Below are 12270 nucleotides of genomic sequence, written 5' to 3' on the forward strand. Positions count from 1 at the left end.
TCTTTAAAGGTGAAAAAGGAAAGAAGGGGACCAGAAAGGTATGAACATGCTGTTATAGAAGAGACAGGGCAGGCAGGATCACTTTACATTCCTCTTGTCTGAAATTATCTATTTCCATTCTATAGTATCTTTGTTTGTCATTCCCCTGGTTATGTGGTTACACATAGGCTGGCTTTGTTTATCTAAAACTCTTATCATGTTACCTTTAAAACTTGGCGCATGGCAACAGGAGGGTCAACAGTGCCACCTTTCTCCTGGTTTATATGACTTCACTAGTGAAATAGAACTGTGGGAACTGATTTTCTATGCTGCCCTAAAGTCAGTATGTGCAATAAGTGATTTTATATACATAATTTTAGTGGAGTTTGATCACTGCAGCAGCATTATGACTTAGAAAAATGTTGGTGGGCGGTGTCTATAGTTTATTGTCAACCTATCTGGAATGTCAAGAATGTTTCAGATATTTTTCACAATGTTTCATTTTATATGCAAAATAATACATGTTTCTAATTTGACTAAAAGTAAGAAGATTCAACTTTCAAATAGTTTGCTAACCTTCATGAGATGACACTATTGGAGAAAAATTTACGAGAAAATTTTTGTTATCTTTGGATAAAAGTAGACAGATAGGTAAAAGGAAGAGCTTTTATAGGAGAAAAGAAATTATTATTTTCTCTTTAACACAGAGAATCTTTCAACACTAAAATTCTATGCTTTGTGGACTCAGTGGTAGATCATTCGCCTAGCATGTGTGAAGTTTTGGATGCAATTCCCAACACAAAAACATATAAAAATAAATACAACTTATTTATTTATAAACATATAAAAATAAAATTCTAGTATTTTTTGTTTGGTGGATTTGGATATGGAGTTGTCACAAAAGAAAATTACCCAAATAAAATTAATTTAACTCAGCTGCACTACTTCAAATATTTTATAAAGAGAATTTACAGTAGTGTCTTATTGTTGTTTCAGCTTTGAAGCATTTATGTAAAACCACATCATCATCCTTAGGTCCAGAAAAGTATGAATGCTGCAGTCTGATCCTTGGGTTATAGACGTTATTGAAGTCAATCTAGTGTCTCTCTTTATTATTTGTGTCAAGAAATGAATCACTATTATGCATTTTATAATCCATAATATTTTAATTTTAATACAATATCTTATCATTCATGCTGCAATTATTCTTTACCTTCTATGGAAAGAGTTGCAGGAAAAATATCTCAGTCCTCTTCTGCCAGATGGTGGGAGCTCAGAATGAGAAACTGGAGCTGGAGAGGCAGATCAGGTCACCTGGCCATTTCCCCTGCCACAGCTGTACCTCCAGGGCTCTTTGAGGGCCTGGCTACCTTGTGTTCAATGAGCACACTTACCCCCAGCAAATTGCTTTTTGTAGCTGTTTTTTTTTTAAAACTTGGTCATTGATTTTTTTAGTAAAATTTGATAACATATTACATTTTACTTCAAAGAGGACAATAATATTAACTGAAAATGAATAAATGAAATAGCAAACAGACTGTTTCTTAGAATTCCTGTAGGCTTAATTATTTAGTCTTTTTAAAAAGCTGTTATTGTGTACATTTCTTTTGCATTTTATGATAAGAAAAGTGTAATTAGCAAAAAATTGTGGCTTGGCATACTGGCACAGCCCTGTAATCTCAGCACTTGGGAAGCTGAGGCAAAAAGAATGGGAGTTCAAGGCCAGTGTGGGCTACCTAGTCACAGACTCTTCAAAATCTATCCATCATTTATCTGTCTATCTACCTATCTATCTATCTATCATCTATCTATCTAGCAATGGTCATGGATCATTGACAGTATTTAATGTTTTAACAGAAAGAAAGGATAACAGAGTGACAGGTAGGTTATCTATGTGTCTTCATTGTTATTTTTTGCTAGAAAAGCTGTAACTCTTCTCTTTAGGAAGATTAAAAGTGAAACACTGGGTCAGCCATCCATGGCTTCAAAATCACCTACATACAGGTACCACTGATTTTATTTATTTATGTATTTATTTTTGGTCATCATCACGTTGCAAAGCTGAATCTTGTAGCACTATTATGGTATCTTCATTATTTCCCCTACTATATTCCACCCAAACTTACTTCTATTCTTGTCATGATCTGATACATTATTTATTTAATAAGAGAATTCTCTGAGAATTCTCTCAAAGCACAATAAGGAACTGAGAGGCCACTGTGTAAAAAATGTAATTCAAAATAGAACAAATTGTAATGTTTTATAGCAGCCATTGTAACCATAATGTCTGTGCTGCCTTATAAACTCAGCCATGTTGTATTAAATATATGGTTGCTGTTTGCCATTTTCCATGTGTACTTGTTTCCAAGGGCTGCTATAACAAAAGACCACAAACAAAAAGTTTTCCTTCTCAACTCTGGAAACAATGTCTGAAATCTAGGTGTTGTCAGGACTGAAGTTTTCTGGAGAACAATCTGTTCCATACATCTCTCCGAGCTTCTGTGGTTGCTAGAAATCTTTGACATTCCTTGACTTATCCACATCTCTGCATTTTCTGCCTCTGTGTTGACACAGCATTTTTCCCCAGGTGTTTGTGTCTTTGTGTACAAATTTTTCTTTGGTCTTTTGGGTTCAAACTCACTATTATCCTGTTTCATTCCCCCCCCCCCCAGTACTGGGATTACAGGAGTACACCATAGCTGTCATTTATCAACTGCATATTTAACCTGGAGAATGGTCAGTCTATTCTACATGAAGAAATCAAGGCTTCTAATCTGCAAAAATGTTGTTTTTTTTAATTTTTTTGTTTTTGAGTTGATTTTTATAAAAATTTTTTATCAGAATAAAGCAACAATAATATGTAACATAAAATAAAAGCTTTTGTCCTCAGTCTTCTCATTCTTGCTTTCTGTTCCCTAAGGAAAACTACTTCCATTACTTCAATTGCTTAAGTAGTAAGTTCTGTATTCTATAAATGCACACTGACACAGCTATTGTGTTTTTTCAGTTTCTGTTTTCCTAGAAAAGTAATGTATTCAGTTTTTTTATACTTCCTCTGTCTTCCAGCATACCGCCAATGTTTTTTACTCTAGTAAAAACCAATGTCACTTACCATTATTCCAAAATAGAAATTTTTGGTTAAATCAATATTATTTGTATAAATGATTATTAACAGCTGAGTCAGAAAAAAATTGAAGATTTTTTTGTATTTTTTGAGTGAATACCTTCATTTTTCTATTGACTCAACTTTCTAAGTATCTACCCTCAATTTATCCACCCTCAATTTTTCTTGGAAAACTGTGTGAACCCTGTCAATAATGATACCACAAACCAGTCGTTTCTCAGTTGTATTTCTGTGCCAGAATGCCACCCTTCCTGTTGACCATACTCACCACCTCACCTGCTCCAGTATGGATGTGTTGTCCTCAGGTCTGTGGCACAGCTGTTGCTTTGGTACATTGGTACCATGAAATCCTTTCCCTTCCCTCCAGTGCTGAAAAGCATTCCATTTTATTGTTGTGTTTCAGTGAGACATGGCCTTCAGTTGCTTCCTGAGAAAGGATGTATGGGTAGTAAATTTGCTTAGACATTTTTCACCTGAAAAGAACATTATCTGCTCTTACATTTAATAATTTGGTCACACAGTAACTTCAAAGTTAGAAATAACACTGAACTCTAATTTTGAAGGACACTTAATTCTCTAGCTTCTAGTTTTGAGAATTGATATTGATAGATAAATCCAAAACTGCTCTGGATTTCATTTGTTGGTGTGTGTGTGTTGTTGTTTTTTTTTAATTTTAACTTATGAAGTTTTTAAAATGTTTTATTTTTGCCTGGTGTCTCGAAATTTCACGTGCTATGGTTTGGTGTTGAGTTCCTTTCTCCCCTACTTTGTGTTGTGGGATATTTGGTGGTACTGTTTCCTTGCTGTGTGTGTGTTTGTATCTTTTCAGTCTGAGAACTATTGTATATTTTTTAAAATGCCATCCTCACCTATACTTTGTCTTCTGTGCTTGGAACTTTCAGTACTCATTTCATTATACTGATGCATTAAAACATTTATTAGTCAACTATTTTGCACTTAGAATTGATCTGTCCTCTTTTTAATTTTTTTTATATTTTCTATTACTATTTTTTATTGGGTTCTATTGCTTCTGCAATAAGTTTATTTACTAAATCTGTCATTTTTGGATAAATTTCCTTTCACTTGTCTGAGGATGTTACAGACTCTTAGAATGTTTTCTTTGTTCTTTTTTTCTCTCTGCTTCCTCTGAGCTCTGTTTATTGTGGCTTCTTTCTCGTGCTGAATGGTTTCTGTTCAGTAGAAGTTCTGTGCATGAAAATCAGATTTGCCAAATGCTGGTGGCTGGTGTCCATGGGGAGCTCTTCTAAAATGTGAAAATGTCATTTTCAGAGTCTCTATTAAGGCCGTTAAGCCCTGGGTAATTTTCTAATCTAGTGGTTCTAACTTTGGCTACCAGTATCCAATGGCTGAGTAGAAGAGAAATAAGCAGGCTGATGTTCTGTTACTGCCAATCCTGCTCTCAATGGGGCAGTAAGCTGATTGCTGCCTCCACTATGCTGCCAGACCCTCTCTTCTCAGTGCTGTTCCCAGTGGAAATTCTATGAAGAGAAAAATGTCTTGCTTTGTACTGGGGTAGGAGAGGGCATCTTCAATCTAACTGCTTTTTCAGCAATGTTTACTAATTCCTCATGCTTCAGCCTTATCCTGAGTCCTGAGTTGTAGTTGTAATTTCTAAAATTTCAGAGGGTTCATAGTTGTCAAACATGGTGCAAAGTAGTCTCTTCTTCAGCCTCTTTGCTTTCCTGAGCCATTCCCTGACTCCATCCACCTCTCTGCTCTTGATTACATCACTTCCACATGATTGTCTCTAGTTTCCTTCTCACTGGCGTAGTGGGTTTATAGCTTCTGTCCTTTTTGTCATTATAGTGGGATTTCCTTTCTTGTTTTAAACTAAGAAAAATATTGCCATGTCTGAATAGTTTTCTTCTTTTCTTATTCATGTGTAAATCTTTGACATTCAGTAATTAAAGCCCATCATATTAAAAGAAACTATATACACTCTCCAGAATTAGTGGGACTTGCTCTAACTATATGTTCATGGTGATATTTTGCTACAAATATATCATTTCCTTTTTTTGTTCCTGTCAATAGTAAATACAGTCACAAGCTACAATGAGAAACAATGTTTCCCTCAAGAACTATTATAGCCTTTTGTAACACTGTAGCAATACATAGGTATCTCTCAGTGTGTTAAGGATGCTGATATAAAGGAACCAAGTGCTCTGAAGTCCTGTAAATTACAGTTCTGAAAATTACTATTAGGTATAGTACACACTTCATGATAATGATAATATATGACTATGTTACCTGTTTATGAATTCTAATAGTATACTTTCATTGTTATTTTCAGGTAGTCTCTAACTGTATATATGTTTAAAGTTTGCTAAAAACAGTAAGCCTTGTTACACCAGCTTAACTTCATACTTATCATATTTACATCTCCTGATTATATGAAGAGTCCACATCAAGTGATTGGATTGTACAAGTACATTCTAGGAGCTCTTCATAACAACAAAATAATCTGACAATGTATTTCTCCAAGCATGACCTTGTTAAGAGGCACATGAATGTGAACAGCAGCAACTACTTATATTTGCATGATAGTTTTGTAACTTTTTGAATCTTCTTTCCTATGCATTATAATATTTGATTTTCCCAGCAATCCTCAGATATAGGTTAAAATTGATTAAATTGATTTTTACAGGTAAGTACACATCCTCAATATGGCTAAATGACTTAAATTTTTAATGATATTTAGTGCACTCACTTAATACCAGTAATAAATAAAACATTTTTTTCTGCTCTATTGAGTTTTCTCAATGCTTTGCAACTGCTAGAATCAGGACCAGAAAATTTTGTACCTTCTGATGCCTATGGTGGTAGTGTAGCATGATGGAAATACTACAGCCTTCGGTATCAAAGTAGAACTCTCCATCATTTACCATTTGTTTAACTTTAGCAGTGTCGTTAGCCTTTGTCGTTTCAGCTTTTGCATTGATAGGATAAGAACAACTCCCCAGCTCTTGGGACTTTCTCATCATCGAAAAAGATAATGAAGTAAAAATGCTAAGCATAATGACTGCCACTTAAGTCTTTTGCTTAATTAAAAAATGACCTTTACTAAGAATCTTTAAATAAATGTGCCATTATGCAAGGTATATTATTAGTCTGTTCAGACAGCATAGCAAAATACCACAGAGTAACTTCCTTTCTAGTTTGGTACCTTGCTATTTAACCAAGATACCAAGGGCATCAGACAGATCTATATCCTGCTTTCTCTCATGATCATTTACCTAATTAACAAAAAACTCAGTTGAATGTTTATTACTCTTGTGTGAACATGAAAAGTAAAGAAGACTACAAAGAATACAGGGAGACGAATAAACATAGTGAACCTAGAATAATTGTTTTTTATAGTATATAGCCATTGGATACAAGAGATGCCCTGAAATTCAGCATGAAGATGATTTTCTGCTTACTGTACTTAGTCTTTTGATTCACCTTCAATATTTTGTGCCTTCCACAATACATTATTTAAAAAAATTCTGGTGTAATTGCCCTATCACATGATGTTTTTATTATTTATGTAATCAGAATTATTTGCATACATAATTATGCAGAAATATATGGCCTTATCTCTATAAAAAGGCACTGATTTTTATAGTATATACACTGTGATAGGAATTCCTAAGTAAAACACATGGTTATACATATGGCTAAAGAGAGCTTTGAAGCTTCAGAGTGTAACTAAGTTAGATATATATGAACTACTATTTCATAAATAGAAGAAGCATAATTATCCATACATTTAGTAATTTTAGCTATTATCTGGTGGACATGTTAGAACAATAATGAATAATGTATTGCCAAGGTGAAGCAAATCCATTTGACACCTAACATCACTTTTAGCAGGAGAAATAAATGTTTATTTAAGGAGTCTCATGAGTCAAGTACATATTGCTATTTTAAACTCCTCTTTGAATGATTCCAACATTAGATGGATTCTAGGCTATAGGTTGTTTTTCCACTCCTTTTAAAGGTAATAGGTCATGTAATTTATTTTAGCTCAAAACTGTTGACTTGCTAGAATGTGCAGCTATTTTAAGTTATTCAGTCAATATATCATGCCATTCTTAATCTCTTAGATAAGGATTTAAGATTTAAATCCTTATGTGCATACAGAATGTTTCCAACATTACACAAATAATCTAAAGAAATACTTTGGTGCAGAAGAGTTCATTGTAACTTTTATTTTTCTGGATGAATATGTCAAAGAGAAGCGAAAATGCATGTATTACCCAAACAAAAAGAAATTTATTAAGAAGTAGTCCTATCCTTTCTCCTGACATGTTTCTTCTGTACCGTCCTGTTTTCAAAAGTCTGAAGCCTATATCAGCATTAAAAACTCTTTTATGACATAACATAAAGCATAGCACTTATTGTTACTTGGTAAATATCAGAGAAATTCATCTTAAATGTGCAATTGTGCAATGTCAAAGTTCATGAAAAGGTGGTCAAGATTTGCTTTATTAAGTTGATCTGTAGTATCTGCTGGAATTTCGGCTTAATATGCCTGAAGAGATCTCTTATAAAATAATATTTGACAAAGAAAACATGGGTTCTACTCAGAAAAAGCAGTACATCTATTTCCAAGGGAAAAATAAGATTCCATTTGGTTCATAGGGTTTTGTTAAAGCTCCACCATTATCAGGTATGGTGGTGTATGCCTCTGATCCCAGCTACTCAGAAGGCAGAGGTAGAAAGATTGCAGTCCAAAGCTGGTCAAGACAAAAGTGTGAGACACTGCTTGAAAAATAACTAAAGCAAAAATGAGTGGGATGTGGCTCAAGTGATAGAGGCTTGCCTAGCAAGTACAGGGCCTGAGTTCAAACTCAAGTATTGCCAACATTTCCCCAAAAAATATTAATTAAAAAAACTCCATTGGATTTCATTGTCATGATAGCTTTGTCTCCTTTGAATTTTCAAATCTAATGTTAATAGCTTGATTGTGAAATTTTTGACATAAATATCAGATTCATTAGATCAGCAAGTATTTTTAGTTAGGGCTTTCTCTTCTTTTTTAGTTAATAAGTGAGTAAACTGAGTCACAAGAAAGGTGAATGAGTTGCTTAGAGTCACAGATTTAGCTAATGAGAAAACACGCATCTATATTCAAAGCGTCTGAAATCCCAGTTTAACACTCTAGAACATGTCATTTATTGTTACTGTTCTTTGGTTACAAAGCAGGAAGAGACTTTACCCAAACATCATAGGATTACATTGTAATTGAGCCATAATGTTGACCTTGGAAAAACCTGAAATAGAGACGATATACCCTTACTGCTTATCTTTGATGAAGAAATGTGTTTTTATATGAACTTTGAGATCAGTAAGACCAATTCAAGTAGTTACAATAGCAATTTCAAATCATTTAGACTCTCAAATTTATATTTTGTTTATAAATTTATATTTACAGAGTATTTTGAATTTTTATAATTTTTTTAACCAGAATGCTATGAAGTAGATGAATTAAGCTGAAGTCAGTTTCATCCCCCTCTTATTATAACTGAAGAAATTTCATGTTCAGAGAACCTTAAATTTCTTTCCCAAGGATCATACAGCTGTGAATGGTCATTCTAGAATTTGAATCTGAATATTCTGATAAATTTTTGACAAGTTTCTTATAAGTGTTAAATAAAAGTTGGATATTAAGTGAAATTGATATTTGGGAAGGATTGGGCTTCATTCTACACCAAATTTCAACTCATATTCCTGAAGAAATTTGAACCTGAGAAAACTAAAGAGCAGAAAATTTGAAAAAGACATTACATACTTATGCTGCTCTCTCTCTCTCTCTCTCTCTCTCTCTCTTTCTCTCTTCCTTTCTCTCTCTCTCACTTTTTGGTAGTACTAGGGTTTGAACTCAGGGCTTCATGCTTGCTAGACAGGTACTCTACAACTTGAGTCACACTTCTAGTGAAAGGAAGAATTACGGAGTTTGTTGCTTTTTGAAAATAAACATAACAATTAGAATTTGAAATCTCTTTTTTATTTTTGAAAAGGTGACACTGTTCCCACTATCCTAAACATAGCAAAGTTTATATTTCTAAAAATAACACTAAGAATTTGCTTACAAACTGAAAAGCCAAATTAACTTACAAACTGAGAAGCCAAATTAATATCATCACAATTCTCCACCAAAATATTAAACTTTCCATGAATTTCTTTTATCTTTTTTGGCAATACTGGGGTTTAACTAAGGGACTCCATCCTACATTTAATAAAAACAATTAGTTTGAGAGATTAAATGATCTTCCTCATCAAGGCATATAAAAGATAAAGCTAAGACTAGAAGATACTGATCTTATTTTTAATGATTATTTCATTATTTTTGTTTTATTAAGATTTAATTTTAACAAAGTCTGTTCAAATGTCATTTTATTTTTGTTAAAATAATCTTACTTTTATTCATTGCCTAAAAATAACTTAAATGACACAAATAGAATATCTTTTCCTCACGACACTTGGCCCTCCAGTTTCTCCCTGGAAATGACCATTGTTTAGACCTAGGTGTATCCATCTCGAGTTGCAATAGCAACCCTATTACTCCTCTCTTCAGTTTCACTTCCCCTTCATTTTCTATTTGAGTTTTGTCTGTAATTGCTCTCATATTGCCACATTGCAATGTTCTTTTCTTTCTTGCACAGTAAACTTTAGAAAAGTATTAATTGATTTCTCTTCTTGAATGATAAAGAATGTAATTTATACACAGTCATTGTTCAAGTTCAAATTTGTGTTGATCACATTTTAAAATGAAAAAACATATTTTGGCTAATATTGTAGCAATAAATAATATACCTATTATGTCATAATTTTCATTTTGCAAAGTGAGAAATTATTATCCTTTTTGCCTGTTATTGTTCCCTCAACCCATCTATCAAATTCTGTTTGCCATACCATAATGAAGGCTGTGTAGTATGTACTTTTATATTGTTTTGTGTTGTGTCTGTGGAGCTTGCCTTCAAAAGTGGAAAACTAATGATGAGGTTTTGGTGTATTAAATACTGCAGAATCAAGATTTGTATCTGAAGCTATAGAAGTGATACAATCTTATGCTCTTAAAACACAGCTTGTCAATGAGAACTGTACTGATTCCTCAGAAGGTTGAAGACATTTCTTTATAGAAACAACCCTATATCATTATAGTGCTATTTATAAGAAGTCTGATGCAATCTGATCATTTTCTAAGTAGGCTTATTCAAAGTGTTTAGTAATTTGCAATTCCTTTTAGCAAATTTACCTCTTAAGTACATTGAATTTCTTTCTGACTAACTACTGTGTATAGATAAGCACAAGTTTGCAGGGTCAGTTTAGAAAACAGATGGGCTTATTTAATACATGGAAAATCCTTTCTTACATTTCAATATGTATCATTATGATGAGACCTGAGGACACATCTCCAAAATTGGGGAACACAAGACACTGCTTTCTACTTATTTCATTGATGTTTTAGTACAAAATCACATTGCTCAAAGCTGTAGCATTGTAAAATGGAAATATAATTCCAATATTCTAGAATAATTATTAGCGCAATCATTTTTTTCTTGCAATGCTTTGGTTCCCATGTTGCCAGTTTCTATTGTAGCCTGCCTCAAGAATACCTGTCCTAAAAGGACCATTGGTGAATAGTAGGAGAGTTCACTGAGAGTGTGGTCAGGTGAGATTTGCATGCTGGAATCCAAAACCAATGGATTACATGTCTTGTTACTATGAAACACTTAACTTTTTATGGTTAATCAAATCCTCTACATTACCAATACCATTGGGTTCCTATTTCAGTTTTAGTTTTCAAAGCCAAAAAGTAGTTTAAACTATGATGATTTTTAACTATAAGAAAATTGCTACATAACTTATATCTTTTAAATTATTACTCAGTATTTAAAGTGTGTTTAAAATATAGCTTATTTGCTTCTAGTTATTAAACTGTATTCAACCCCAATGTTTTCATTTATGCATATGAGGAGAGAACACTGAAAGGATTTTTAGGAACACAATTTTATATAAGGGTAACCTAAATAAATATTTTATCCACAATGCAAAGTATTATAATATTTGTCTGTAGATGGAGAACTCTGTATTATATATACTTGATACATGTAATAAACAAATACTATTAAGGAATGTATTATGTAAACACAAACAAATATACCAACATGCTAACAGTTAATATCTTTTTCATAACTTAAATTTTTTTATTTTAATTTTAATTTTTGCTGTTTTAATTATAAACTTGTGTGTTCCAAGTTGTATATGTTACTTTTTAAGGTAGACTATACACATGTACATATCTATGACACAATTATAGCATCGTTATTCATCCAACAAATTTTTGAAATATCAAATACCTCCTTTCATAGAACAATCTGATAGTTTGCATAAATAGAGTAAAATCATGTGGAATTAATTTTAATAGAAATGTATCTTGGGTCAAATTTTTTTAAGGAACAAAGAGCTTTCAGGAATTTTTTTTGAAGTTTAATTTTATTCCCAAAACAGTATTTGACTACCTAATTTATAACATATTTGATTATATCAAGTGATTTTGATAAAGAATTATATATAGAAATAGCTTTGAAATGATTTCACATTTATGCAGTGAAACTGCCACACAATTTTCTGTAAAAATTTGAATATGACATATTTAGTTAGCTCAAAATGTCATGATAGTTAAAGATATGAAATTAGTAACAAGGAAAAAGAATCATCTTAATAAACTATGAAATGGTTTTGCTTGCTATTAGAGTAATTAGGTTTTATTTATGACACCATTTTAAGCATCTCTGAAATGTCTGTTGTGTGGAGCATTTATTAAAGATATTTTCAACTATGGACATTTATAAATTAAGAGGCCCAGTTATGTCAGGGCCATGACACCACTGAAAGGTAACACCTTTCCTTCTTTCCCCAAGTTCCATAGAGTAGTTCACAAACATGTTTTACATCTCAGTTTGTATATGGTCATGCCTGCTTTTGTGTATATTTTGAACCTATCTTCCACATGAGAGAGAAATCATGTGGCCTTTGTCTTTCTGAGTCTGGCTTACTTCACTTAACATGATGTACTCCGATTGCATCCATTTACAAAAGAGCATCAACAATATCATAAAACATAAGATCTGTGAAGATAGAGGGTATAAGGAAGTGTA

The sequence above is a fragment of the Castor canadensis genome, chromosome 15 (genome assembly GCF_047511655.1).
Source record: "Castor canadensis chromosome 15, mCasCan1.hap1v2, whole genome shotgun sequence".
Lineage (NCBI taxonomy): Eukaryota > Metazoa > Chordata > Mammalia > Rodentia > Castoridae > Castor > Castor canadensis.